Below are 14,951 nucleotides of genomic sequence, written 5' to 3'. Positions count from 1 at the left end.
TATTCCAGTGGAAAAATAAGAATCCTATTAAATACTTTTAGAAGTATTAACAAGTAAAAGAAAGAAAAAGAAAAGAAAGAGAAAGGCCAAGGCCTTAAGTAAATTCCAAAGTCCAGACTTTATGGATTTTTGCACACAAGGTGTCTATTAAAATGCCAAGGCATTTAAAGAAGAAGTAATTAAGATTATAAGTATTTTACTTTTAAAGGGCATGTACCGGACACAAGGTCCAAGGGATGGGCTCCAAGTTGCCCCTAGGCACAAGGCCTAGAAGTATCTTAGTAGTTTCGGGATTAGCTACCTCGATTCTTATTAAGAATGCGCGCAAAGTGGTACAATGCCGGGCCCAAAAGAAGTTTATTATTATTTTGAAGTATTAAAGTATAAGTTTTGAAACAAATGAAACAAGCTTCAAATATGTTTAGAATTAGAAAGTTTAGTTTCTTGTTATTTGAAGCATGCAGTAGTAGTTTTATTTGTTTCTTGCTATTAGATTATTCAGCATGTTTAGTTTTATTTGCTTTCAGCATGCTGTTATAGTTTTATTCTTATGAGCATGTTTAGCTTTACATGTTTAGTAGTTTTACATGTTTAGTAGTTTTAAATGTTCAGTAGTTTTACATGTTTAGTATCTTTACATGTTTAGTAGTTTTGCATGTTTAGTATGCTTCTTTTATTAGTTTATGAGCATGATAAACTATACATGTTTAGTATTTCAGTTAGCATGATTTCCTTTACTATATATGAGCATGAGTAGTTTTATATGTTAGCATTCAGTTTTAGCATGTTTTTATTTATATACATGCATATCGGGTTTTTGTGAGTAGATAGCGCTCACTAAGCTTTATGCTTATAGACTGCACTTCCTCCTACTGCAGATAAAGGAAAGGAAAAGATTTAGCAAGGAAGGCGACAAGGTGGTGGTGATGAAGGTGTGTGATGGCTGGACTATGGGGAGATCAAGAGTTTGTTAAGGAATTATTAAGACATTTCTGTTTAGAGTTCTTTAGTTTTTTTTAATGCTATTATGAGTCAATATTGTATTTAAGTTTATTCCGCGTTTGTAGTTGGGTTCTATTGATGGAGTGATATTGATGTTTGCTATTGATAGGGTAGTTTCTTTCTTTTATTTGTGATATTATACTGCGTGGTTGTGAAGATATATGTTACAGCCGCCTGTGGCTGAGTATATTATTCTTGTATTATGGGAAATGGTCACCGGTACAGGGGAGACTCTGCCGAAATTTTTCGGTAGGGTTTTCCTAGAGATTTTTAATAAACCGGTTAAGTAGAGTAGTAGATAAGTAACGGTCACTCTTAGAGAGTAGTAGTAGTAGTAAGAAGGGTGGTCGTTACAGTTGGTATCAGAGCAGTTCCCATTCTACAGCATCACACACACATCAGCATCATCCTTGCCGTCTCCAAGTAAGAAAGTATTTGAAATTCTTTCTTTATTCTGCTTTCCTTATTATTAACTGCAGTATAGAGTATTTGTTTATAAGTGCTTAAGTAAGATAGAAGATTTAGTTTTCCTTTTCTTTATTCATATTTATGTATGATTAGAAGGGTTAGAGAGAGGATACCAAGTCTTTTCCTTGCATAATTAGATGTCAAGAAGAGGACGCCCCCGTATCGTTTATACTGAAGACCAAGTTCAGGAGAACAAAGTGCCCAGAACCCCTGGGCCTATTCTCTCTGAAGTTGTTGCTCAACTTCAGAGACAAGTAGCAAGCAGCAGCAAGTGATTGCCAATCTAATGGCCAATCAGAAGCCAGCTCCTCCCACTCCCCCAACCATTAATGTGGAGACCCCAGTGGTGACTGAAGTCCCATCAGCTGCCCTGGAAGTCGCCACAGCATCTAAAAGACAAGAAGCATATCTCATCAAGTGGCTGAAGCTGAAACCAGAAAGCTTCTCAGGAACGACTGAGTCCTGGGATGCCCAGGCTTGGTTCAAGACATTTGAGAGCAAAATGGAGCTTCTTGACTGACCAGAAGTCGAGAAGGTTGATACCATTAAGTGTGCCTCTTTCTGCCTATCTGGAGATGCTTGTATGTAGTGGGAGAGAGTTAAGAGTAAGTGAGCAGTCAACCAGATGAGCTGGGTTGACTTCGAGACAAGGTGACCTACCAGTAGAAGAAGCGGTTAAAAGATTTAACAGGCTAGCTCACCTTTGGTTAGAGTTAGTAAGTACAGTGAAAGAATGAGTCAGACTGATGCTCCTAATGCTGAGACCAGAAATAACACCTAATGTGAGTAGTGAAACTCACCGACCATAGATTGGCGAAGAGCTGGTCAGCAGGGAATTAGTGAGCACTGTCTGAACAGCAACAAGGCTCAACAAACGCAACATAAGCCAGTCAAGATAGAAGACAAGACAGTGGGGAAACCGAGAACCCAGTCAAGTAATCAGAATTGGAAGGACAAAGATAATAAGAAAGACCCCAAGCAGGAAGATGTTCGGGTAGTCTGTGAGTATCCAAAGGTATTTCCAGAAGGACTACCTGGACTACCTCCCAACAGAGAAGTGGAGTCAATTTCAAAAACTCCGTACCGGATGTCTCCAGCAGAGCTGAAAGAGCCACAAGAACAATTTCAGGAGTTACTTGACAAGGGTTTCATCCGCCCTAGTCATTCACCCCGGGAAACTCCAGAGTTGTTCGTTAAGAAGAAAGACGGATCTATGCTAATGTGCATAGATTTTAGAGCGCTGAGCAAAGTAGTAGTTAGGGACAAGTACCCTCATTCCAGAATAGATGATCTATGTGATCAGCTAAAAAGGGCAATAGTGTTCTCAAAGATAGACCTGCGCTCTGGGTACCATCAACTAAAAGTGAAGGAAAGAGACATACCCAGAACGGCTTTCAGGACCAGATACGGACACTACGAGTTCGTAGTCATGCCTTTTGGTGTGATTAATGCACCTGCAGTTTTCATGGACCTGATGAACAGAGTGTTTAGAGAATACCTTGACAAATTTATCATTGTGTTCATCGATGACATTCTAATCTATTCCAGAACCCCAGAGGAGCATGACACGCACTTGAGAATAGTCCTGTAGACCCTACAGCAGAAACAGCTTTATGCTAAGTTCTCAAAGTGCGGATTCTGGTTAGATCAGGTGGCATTTCTATGCCACGTAATTTCTAAAGAAAGTATTCAAGTGGATCCAGCCAAAATAGAAACAGTCAACAACTGGAGTAGACCCAAGAATGCCAGGGAGATCAGAAGCTTCCTTGGTTTAGCTGGGTACTACAGGAAATTTGTGGAAGACTTTTCCAGAATAGCCTCTCCACTTACAACCCTCACCAGAAAGAACAAGAAGTTTGAATGGTCAGATAAATGTGAGCAGAGTTTCCAAGAGCTGAAAAAGACACTGACGAGTGCTCTCATTCTGACTGTTCCAGAAAGTGATAAGAGTTTTGACATCTACAGTGATGCTTCCAAGATGGGCCTAGGAGCTGTACTCATGCAAGAAGGAAAAGTTATAGCTTATGCTTCCAGGCAACTCAAAGACTACGAGAAGAACTATCCCACTCATGATCTTGAGCTGGCAGCTGTGGTCTCTGCACTAAAACTCTGGCGACATTATTTGTATGGCGTTCAGTGCAGGATCTTCACAGACCACTAGAGTCTTAAGTACTTCTTCACTCAGAAGGACTTAAACATGAGACAGCGTAGGTGGCTAGAGTTGGTCAAAGACTATGACTGTGAAATCCTCTACCACCCAGGTAAAGCTAATAAAGTGGCAGATGCACTAAGCAGAAAATCCAGTGCATCCCTGATGTCCCTGTCATCATTAGCCCTGCCACTACAGAAGGAGTTATCAGATTTCGGACTTGAAATTATTTATGGGCAATTCTCTGTATTGACTCTAGAGTCAACCCTGCTTGAGGATATACAGAAGAAGCAAAGTGAAGATCCTGATATCCAAAAGATCAAGCAAGAGATACAGAAAGAAGAAAATTTAGAGTTTCGAGTATCAGACAGTGGAATTCTTTATCAGGGGAGTCGCCTTTGTGTTCCCAATGATGAAGAGCTGAGAAAGAAAATTTTAGAGGAAGCTCATAGTACACCCTACTCCATGCATCCTGGTTCTACCAAGATGTATCAAGATGTGAAACAGAGATTCTGGTGGTCTGGACTCAAAAGAGATGTAATTAAATATGTCAGTACCTGCCTGACATGTCAGAGGGTCAAAGCAGAACACCAGAGACCAGGAGGAGTTCTACAACCTCTTTCAATACCAGAGTGGAAGTGGGAAGACATATCCATGGACTTTATAACAGGTCTCCCAAGAACTACGAATGGATATGATGCAATATGGGTAATATTGGATAGATTGACCAAGTCTGCCCATTTTCTAGCCATCAAGGTGTCCCACTCTATAGAGTAGTTGGCACAGTTGTATGTTAAAGAGGTGATCAGACTTCACGGAGTTCCTAAATCTATTGTGTCTGATAGAGATGGGCGCTTCACCTCTCACTTTTGGGAGTGTGTTCAGAATGCACTAGGCACCAAACTCAAGTTCAGCACAGCTTTCCATCCACAGACTGATGGACAGACAAAGCGAGTAAATCAGATTCTAGAAGATATGCTCAGAGCTAGTGCACTAGATTTCAAGGGAAGTTGGTGCAAGTACCTGTGCTTAGCTGAATTTGCCTACAACAATAGCTATCAGGCCACCATCAAAATGGCACCATATGAAGCGTTGTATGGCAGGAAGTGCAGATCACCCATTTGCTGGCAAGAAGCAGGTGAAAGAAGAGAAATGGAAGTGGAGCTGGGCATTCAGACAGAACTGATAGATGAGACTACTCAGGCTATCCAGAAGATCAGACAGAGAATTGAGACTGCCCAGAGTAGACAGAAGAGTTATGCTGACACACGCCGTAGGCCACTTGAATTCCAAGTAGGGGATTCAGTCTTTCTCAAGGTCGCTCCTATGAAGGGAGTGATGAGATTTGGCAAGAAGGGCAAATTAAGTCCTCGTTATGTAGGACCTTACCTGATCATAGAAAGGATTGGGAAAGTAGCTTACAAGCTAGATTTACCACAAGACATGTCAGCAATACACAATGTATTTCATGTCTCCATGCTAAAGAAGTGTCTCCATGACCCGAGCCAAGCGATTCAGCCTCAGTCAGTGCAGATCCAAGAGGATCTTAGTTATGAGAACAGACCTACACAGATAGTGGGCAGAGCGGTCAAGAGACTAAGAAATAAAGAAGTGCCACTAATGAAGGTTATCTGGCAGAACCAGAAGCACGAGGAAGCCACTTGGGAGCGGGAGGACAGTATGAGACAGAAGTATCCAGAGCTATTCTAAGTTCGAGGACGAACTTTTTATAAGGTATGGGGAATTGTAACGACCCAATTTTCCCTATTTCAAGTTCTAAAAGTCTATAAAAATATTTGGAAATACTTTTAAAATATTCTAGAGATTTTTAGGAATTTTTAAAGTATTTTTACGTAATTTTTGGAGGTCGTTTAGTAGGGTTACAAAAAGAAAGAAGTTTTTTTTAAAAAAAAAACGTTGAAGGTGAGATTCGAACCCACGATCTCGGGTCGGACTGACCCAAGCAAAACCGGCCCAACCAGCTGAGCTACACGGTTTTTGTTGATCATATACGGAGCGAAATGTATATATGTAGTAGTTGGAACGTTTAAGATAATTGGAATTAAAAGTGCGCGGCTGAGGGATTGAAGCCGAGACTCGTTGATTCGGTAAAAGGTCGGCCAACCAACTATGCTAGCGGGCATTTGTTATTAAAGAAGGAGAAAAATTCCACTTAAGCTATAATTGGAAACGAAAATAACCTTGAGTATAAGTTTTAAATCCTTTTCCTAAAACCTAAAAAATTTCTCTCATAATTCCTCCTCTCCCTCACGAACGACGTCGGCGCCGATTCTGCCCGAGCGAAGGAAAACGAAGACGACTTAGGGCACATCTCCGGCGGCCGACGAGCATCGTTTTCCGGCCGGTCTTCACCCGTACGTGACCACCTTGACGAGAGGAGCTCGGAAACGCAAAGAAGCCGCTGGGATTCTCATCTATCCGAAACCCTAGATCTCCCTTTTCCGGTTGTAAGTTAAAGAACAAGGGTGAGTTGCTTCTCACCTGCAGTAGGAGTAGTTCCGAGCTTCGATTTGTTTTCCTTACTTTCGGATTTGTTTGAAGTTTCCTTGTGTTTACTGCCGTGTACTTCAAAGAGGGGAAACTAATGGTATGAATTAGGCATGTTTGTTCTTTTTGATATAGGGCAACTGATCTGGAACAAGGGAAGAGCTGTGGTTTTGGGTTGCTTGTAGTGGTTGCTGCCATGACCATTAAATCCGAATTTGTTAGGTTGATTATGGTATCATCTTATTGTTGAGTAATTTGGATTTGGGTTTGTGCCATGCAATGGGTGTGGATAACTCTAATTTGGGAGTTCTGTTGGATTTTTAATGGCTTGGTTTCCTTGCTTTAGTTTTGTACAGCATTAGGATGAATAGAAAGGTAAAAGAAGTAAGTGTTTCTTGTTTTCTGTTGCTGTTGCTGGACATCAGATCTGTTTTAGAAGGGAATCACGATTCCTGCTGGGTGTCAGGAATTTGGAAGGATAGTAAGGTTGTTAAGAGTTTAATAGGAGTCTTTCTTTTAATCGCTAGAGAAATTATAGGTTTCACTTGCTATTGGTATTGCTGGATTTAATTTAGTTGCCTTTCCTATTAGCAAGTGCAGAACCAGCAGTTTTCCTGGCCAAAGCAGGCACGAACAGCTATATATAAAGTGTATTTTGTGACATGATTAGTAAGATTAGATGTGCTTTCTTTTCCTTTGTTTTACAGCATGTATAGGAAGCTCAAAGTTGCATTCTTTTGCTCTATTTTACAGCATGTTTAGAAAGTCCAAGTTAGCTTTCTTTTACTCTATTTTACAGCATGTTTAGAAAGTCCAAGTTGCTTTCTTTTGCTCTATTTTATAGCATGATTAGTAAGTTCAAAGTTGCTTTCTTTTGCTCTATTTTATAGCATGATTAGTAAGTTCAAAGTTGTTTTCATTTGCTATTTTAAGAAGCATGAACAGCCATGTATTCCAGTGGAAAAATAAGAATCCTATTAAATACTTTTAGAAGTATTAACAAGTAAAAGAAAGAAAAAGAAAAGAAAGAGAAAGGCCAAGGCCTTAAGTAAATTCCAAAGTCCAGACTTTAGGGATTTTTGCACACAAGGTGTCTATTAAAATGCCAAGGCATTTAAAGAAGAAGTAATTAAGATTATAAGTATTTTACTTTTAAAGGGCATGTACCAGACACAAGGTCCAAGGGATGAGCTCCAAGTTGCCCCTAGACACAAGGCCTAGAAGTATCTTAGTAGTTTCGGGATTAGCTACCTCGATTCTTATTAAGTGGTACAATGCCGGGCCCAAAAGAAGTTTATTATTATTTTGAAGTATTAAAGTATAAGTTTTGAAACAAATGAAACAAGCTTCAAATATGTTTAGAATTAGAAAGTTTAGTTTCTTGTTATTTGAAGCATGCAGTAGTAGTTTTATTTGTTTCTTGCTATTAGATTATTCAGCATGTTTAGTTTTATTTGCTTTCAGCATGCTGTTATAGTTTTATTCTTATGAGCATGTTTAGCTTTACGTGTTTAGTAGTTTTACATGTTCAGTAGTTTTACATGTTTAGTATCTTTACATGTTTAGTAGTTTTGCATGTTTAGTATGCTTCTTTTATTAGTTTATGAGCATGATAAACTATACATGTTTAGTATTTCAGTTAGCATGATTTCCTTTGCTATATATGAGCATGAGTAGTTTTATATGTTAGCATTCAGTTTTAGCATATTTTTATTTATATACATGCATATCGGGTTTTTGTGAGTAGATAGCGCTCACTAAGCTTTATGCTTATAGACTGCACTTCCTTCTACTGCAGATAAAGGAAAGGAAAAGATTTAGCAAGGAAGGCGACAAGGTGGTGGTGATGAAGGTGTGTGATGGCTGGACTATGGGGAGATCAAGAGTTTGCTAAGGAATTATTAAGACATTTCTGTTTAGAGTTCTTTAGTTTTTTTTTAATGCTATTATGAGTCAATATTGTATTTAAGTTTATTCCGCGTTTGTAGTTGGGTTCTATTGATGGAGTGATATTGATGTTTGCTATTGATAGGGTAGTTTCTTTCTTTTATTTGTGATATTATACTGCGTGGTTGTGAAGATATATGTTCCAGCCGCCTGTGGCTGAGTATATTATGCTTGTATTATGGGAAATGGTCACCGGTACAGGGGAGACTCTGCCGAAATTTTTCGGTAGGGTTTTCCTAGAGATTTTTAATAAACCGGTTAAGTAGAGTAGTAGATAAGTAACGGTCACTCTTAGAGAGTAGTAGTAGTAGTAAGAAAGGTGGTCGTTACACATTGCATTTATCCAATATGCAGCATATAAAGTGCAGCATGTAACGCCCGCCCTCCCTGCTAACCCTAAGGGACGGGGCTACGATACTCTACGTACGTACTACAGCGGAAGACTTAAAATTTATTTTTCTTAACTTAATTAAAACCGAACTACACTAACATGGTTTCATAACATGATAACGAAATAAATAAAAAACTTAGTATCAAGTCACTCATATTGTATTACATTTCACAAAACCAAAGCATAGTTCTTAAAGGTTTTAAAGCAGGTTCTTAATTAGTTGCCTAGCCACCGCCACACACATCTTTGTTGCCCCTCCTGCTCCTCCTTTAACTCATCCAGCTTTTTCCTTTATCTGTGGTACAAGGAAAGTAAGCTATGAGCACTCATGGCTCAGTAAGTTCCTTTCCTACTCACTAAAGCCAACAATCAGCACATAATCAAGAATGTATCAACAAGTCATAATCTCAGCTAATCATGGCATAACATAGCATTCTATTCAAGCTTATCATGCATCATAATATAATCACAACTAGTCATGGCATATCAAACATCATCATGGCCGAAACATATACATAGTGCATTGCATAAAACATAGCTAGACATAGCATAACAAACAAGTATCATGGTATATCAAAGCATGGCCGAAACATGTATATCAAAGCATCATAACTATGGCCGAATATGTACATCAAGGCATCATCAAATCCATGGCCGAAATCTATATATATCAAGCATCAACATATCCATGGCCGAAACATGTCTATAAGGTATAGCATGAACATAACATAAACATACCTTATCATGGCATATCATAATCAAGAGCATAGCATGAAACATAGCATGATCAAAAGGTGTATGCAATATGATTTTGGAAAACATGTATCCGAAAAACATGTGTATGTCTCATGATCTTTAAAACCATTCTCTTTTATATGTATATATACTTGAAAATAATCTCAACATAAGGGGGATCCCGGCTATGTACCACTTACATATTGCGCGCAACCTTGTAGGTCCAAGGTAGCAAGTCTTGAACCCTACGAGGCAAACATACTAGGCCCTTAGTCCTAGGGGCACTTAGGAGCCCATCCCTAACGAGGTCCTTAGTCCCCGGGGCGCTTATGGAGCCCACCCTTGGTACAAGCCACTCACACATAAAGTAAAGTACATGTCATACATATCATGTATCATAAAAGCATGCATCACTTAGGCACACATCATAAAAGTATGCATCACTTAGGCATACATCATGTCATAAAAGTATGCATCACTTAGGCATACATCATATCATAAAGGTATGCATCACTTAGGCATACATCATGTCATAAAGGTATGCATCACTTAGGCATACATCATATCATAAAGGTATGCATCACTTAGGCATACATCATGTCATAACAATATGCATCACTTAGGCATAGATCATAAAAACATGCATATCTTAAGCATAAAGCATATCATCAAGCATGCATATTTTATCCACATAGCTTATCATAAAAGCATGCATATTTTAAGCACAAAGCATATCATATCATAAAAGCATGCATATCATATCATAAGTCATAAATCACAAGCATACATATTAAGCATAAGGGTGTATCTTGTGATTATCCTATCATAGGAAACATGGTATCATATTTATCTTGGTTCTAAGCTTCCTAAACCCTTGTGGCCGAAACCCCTTTAGAGCTCAATTTAGGCTAAACACAACATCCAAGCATGTGGTACCTAAATTATCATCATAACATTTTCATAGGAAGCATTATAAACATGATTAACTTAGTTTCTAAGTTCTTCAAGTCCCTAATTTCATGTGGCCGAAACCTTAAGGTGTGAAACAAGGTTCCATATGACATAAAAACATAGACAACTTGAAATCATATCTATAACATTTTTACCAAGAAATAAGGTAAACACATTTGACATATTTGAATTAGTTCCTAAGTTCTTTAAGCCCTTAACATATGTCATGGCCGAAATTTAACAAGTTCTCATTAGGGCTACAAACAAGCATACAAGCATGTGAACTTGGACTAACATTATGTATAAATTCATACAAAGCATCATACAATAGTTATGGCCGAAACATACCCTAGCATCATTTTAGGTCATAAAACAACATATAGCAATTGAACCTTGGCTTTCTACTTATCACATTTCATGTAGGGTGACATGAGCATATTTAATTTAAGTCCTAGGGTCCCTAGGGTGTCTAACCCTCCATGGCCGAGACTTACAATAGTCCTTTTAGATCATGGAAAAATTATACAAGCATGTGACACAATCAATAGGTTATCATATTTTCATAAGAAGCATTTTAACACCTTTGGTTTAAATTCTAAGGCCTCTAGGTCATTTAAACCCTACTTGGCCGAAACTCATCAGTGCTTAAACTTGCTTCAATAACATAAAAAACATGTGAAGTCATACGAGTTTCATAGCATGTGTAAAGACAAGCCTAATGAGTATACATATGAATTGTGTCTTAGGCTTTCTAGGTTTCTTTTTCTCTTTTTCTTTTATTTTGTTCCCATGGCCGAAACCTACCATTCTTTAGCTAGGTTTTTAAGTGGCCTAAATCATGAAAAATCTAAGTAAGTTTCATGGCAAAAGTTACTAAGAAACATATATACAAATTGGTTCATGAGTAAACTAGGACCCCTTGTGGTCATACATGATATATGTTATGCTACTAATTTTTCTACACCCTAATTAAGCATGAGGGCATTAAACAACTTTCATATCTAAACAGCACAGAGGTCTTGAGCATTTTAAAATTTTGTTTAAGCTTTCTAAACTATCCATCTCATCATGGCCGAAAAACACTAAGAAGGAGTTCATGAAATTCTAGCAATATTCAAGCATACAAATCCTTTAAGATCTTTGTATTCTATAGCATGAGCATGGTTATTTAAATTTAAAGGCCTTCCTAATCCTAAACCCTTCCTTGGCCGAAACATATGAGTGGGTTTTCTTTTAGTTTCAAATATCTTCTAAGGAAGAAAACCAATACATAATCCTTAATATTTCATAGGGAGAACCTTGTACTAGTTGGGTAAAACAATAAATTTCCCTAGCCTCTTAAGAATATTTTTGGCCGAAATTCTAGGGTTCAGTACTCCTCTGATCAAGCATCATATAGGTATAAAAGCATGAAGAAGAACCCCTCTACATAGCATAGAAAAATCTATCATATAGTGAAGACTAGTTAAACATCATTAGATTTTGAAAGCTCTTCTTGGCCGAATTTTCTCAAACTTGTTTCTAGGTTTTAAAATCCTCATAAAATCTGAAAAGTACATAAAACGCCTTGTACCACAGGTGAGGGGAAGCTTACATCCTTTTCTCTTGTGGATCTAAGGTATGGTGAAGAAGAAATAGTCTCTTCTTCTAGTTCCTTTCCCTTGATTCCTTTGCTAAGTCCTCCTTGTATCTTAGGCTTTCTTAGGGACAAACTTGGCTTTGGGGCCGAAGATGGAGGAGAGGGAACTGTGGTGTTCTTGGTGAGGGAGAAGATGAGTGAAAGAAAAATGAGAGAAAAATAATTTTCTCTTTTCTTGCTCCCTTTTATGTTAAGGGGGAAGAGGTAGCAAACTTGATTTTTGCTTTCCTTCTCCCTTAGCCTTTTTCTCTATTTTTATTTTATTTATCTTATTTTCCATTTATTCTCACCATTCATGATAAAATAAGGGGGAATGAATCCCCTTAACTCCTCTTTAAAATTTCGGCAAGATCAAAGAGGAAGAGGGAGAGAAAGGGAGGAAGGCAAGTTGCCTTTCTCTTGCTCTTTTCTTGTTTTCTTTTGGCTATCTTTTATTCTCACCTTTATCATGAGTTTCCCTCCTTTGCTATCAATATCTTCTCTCTATCTCAATTGGTTTCTACTAATTAATTCTATGAATTATAATATAAGAGGTTCAAGGTTCAATCCTTGACCATCACTTCTTTTTATTTCATTTTATTTCTTTTTACTTCAACTCACTTCTTATTATTTTTCTAAGGCAAATTCATCATTCTCATATTTATTCTTAAAAGCTTAGTGGGTGTTACACAGCAAACACAAGCAATAAATGCATATCCTGTATGCATGTCAAACAATGCATCCACAAAAAATGCAGCATATAAAGTGCATCGACCACAAGCAATAAATGCATCATGCATATGATGCCAATGACATGTCCTGATCACCCCTGACGCCAGTCAACCATCTCACACACAATGGTGAGACCGAGTGGGTAGGGCTGTGACAACCGTGCACTCTGTTGTTACTGCTCCTAATGAGTGACCGAGTGGACGGGGTGCTATCGGAGTACACCTATCCTCCTACCCCAAATCATAAGTGGGGGAGTGCAATGCTCTCATCTCCCTGAGCCAGTCCAGAGGAGGGATCCCTGCCGACTACCACGCTGCATCACACTACCTATGAGCGGACCAACGGAGCCAAATAGAGCAACCTACTGCACACACCCTGCCTGAATAAAAACCACTAACTCATGAGTGATTGTGTGTACAGACCCATGTAACTGGCGATGCGCTCAATAATAATGGAGCCGACTATCGCACAACATGTAATAATGCGAGATGGTGCATGCCACTAAGCATAGAAATATCCTGATCCTATATATCTCCATAAAAACATGTACCATATACGTGGATCAAATAATATGATCTAGGTACACATGTTAGGTATGGTATCTAACTAGTCCGGTATATCATAAAGCATGGCATGTCACTACCTCTATAACATAAATAATAAACAGATCATGAACTCTAAACAAGTAACAAGCAAATCATGCTCGGAAACAAATAGTGACATGCCGATGCAGATATAAACATAATTATTGCTACTTGCTAAAATATATTAAACATATCAACAAGACATATCAAAATAGATAGGTCAAGGTACCCGCCTCTAATGTAGATTGAGCTAATCAACCTCTATGTCGATGTGCTTGTCCCGAATCCGAATCCTGTAATGAATCGTACGGTTTAGCTAAGTTTTATTGTAAACAAAATAGCTAAACCAAAATCCTTATATACTAGGAACCCTAATTATTCCAAATTTCCATTTTAGGTGTAACTACAGCAAGGAAAAATTCCTCCTCTAATCAAATCCAAATAGTTATTCCTTCTACATTGGCATACTACAATTATCCAATAACCATCTAAAATCAACAAATCCACACTAATCCAATAATCAATCCATCCCTAAATTATCAATCTACTACATATTGAATCAAACCAATCCAAACAAACTCACCTACTTCGATCGTGCTAATGTTGATCTGCGATCGGAGAAGTTTGATGTTGGAAATTGGTGGCCAGAGCTGGATGACGTTGTTGACCATCGAACGAATGCCCCAAATCAGCTATCTAGCATGGTTCCAATGCCCAATTAGTAATCAATACATCCTCAACTGTGCCTATCTGATGTCAAGCTGGACCAGAGGAGAAATACATTAAAGGTAGAGGTCTAGGGCACCACAACATGCCCCTGTTCGTACTTGTAGAATGTCACTTGAGTTGAATCATCGGCAGCCAGCTGGAGGGAAGATCAGGCGGCAGATCGGCAGAGGCTGGAGTCGGAAGCTAGGGCATTGACCTTGGGATCTTGAACCCCTTCTCATGCGCGGCGGTTGGGTGGCACCAGCTCGGTCCAGTGGTCGAAGGAGATCGGCGGATCCAGTGGCGCCGAACAAAACTAGGGCAGAGGGAAAGAAGATTGGCTAGGGGAGGAAACCTGTGCTTGGCGTTGCTCCCTGCTCGTCGGGCTTGTCGGCGTCGTTGTCGACGATTGGTGGTCGATAGATCTAAGCGAAAGGAAGGGGGTTGAGAGCAGATGAGGAAGAGGAAAGAGTCGACAAAAGTGGAAGGGATTCGGCTCAAAGCTTTTGTACTGGTGGGGAAGAAGAGGTGTCGTGAACGTTGGCGGTGTCGGTGCGTCGGTTGGGTGGCATCGGCACCGTATGGCATGGGTCGGGTGAGTAAGCGGGGCGCGACACGCGGGGAAGGAAACGACACAGTAGAGGAACGGAGGAAAAGAAATAAAGAAAAAGAAAAGAAAATTAAAAAGAAAATTCAAACATTTCCTCGTTTAAATAGGATAGTCTAAACAAGATTTCCCGAGGCCCATTATTTGTCCCCGTAACCTAAGCCATACGAGCTCCGAAAAATTCCTGAAAAATTTCTAAAATTCCAAAAAAATTCCCTTATGATTATTCGTCCTTTTTCAGTATTTTACACATGTGACCAGATTGAAGAGGAGAAGTGCACGGCCGTGCAACCCTACACGGTTGTGCGACCGAGACCAAGGAAGATCAGTACACGGCCGTGTAACCCTGCACCACCGTGCCCCCCCTTGATCGAGACCACGAAGTGCTCGATCGTGCGTCCTTGCACAGTCGTGCCCCAGGAGCTGAGCGCAAACACCACACGGCCATGCCAATTGGCACGACCGTGCAGCGCGATCAGAGAAGGGAAAGGGCATGGTCGTGCCAAATTGGCATGGACATGCCACCGTAGCCGTGCCCAAGCCTATATAAG

At 39.4% G+C, this 14,951-nt stretch overlaps 1 long non-coding RNA gene across 2 annotated transcripts; it reads right to left on the bottom strand.

Annotated features, from left to right (window-relative positions):
- Window positions 1–13,312: 13,312 nt before the first annotated feature.
- On the bottom strand, window positions 13,313–14,429 carry LOC122053579. Of its 2 annotated transcripts, none has more exons than XR_006132251.1 (3): window positions 13,867–14,429; window positions 13,669–13,781; window positions 13,313–13,378 (listed from the first exon to the last, which is right to left on the bottom strand). It is a non-coding gene; the product is annotated as an uncharacterized LOC122053579 (long non-coding RNA). The 2 variants fall into 2 exon arrangements; XR_006132250.1 differs by having other exon boundaries at window positions 13,913–14,429.
- Window positions 14,430–14,951: the final 522 nt, after the last annotated feature.

The sequence above is a fragment of the Zingiber officinale genome, chromosome 3A, assembly GCF_018446385.1.
Source record: "Zingiber officinale cultivar Zhangliang chromosome 3A, Zo_v1.1, whole genome shotgun sequence".
NCBI classification, from domain to species: Eukaryota; Viridiplantae; Streptophyta; class Magnoliopsida; order Zingiberales; family Zingiberaceae; genus Zingiber; species Zingiber officinale.
This window is presented reverse-complemented; position numbering and strand designations above follow the sequence as displayed.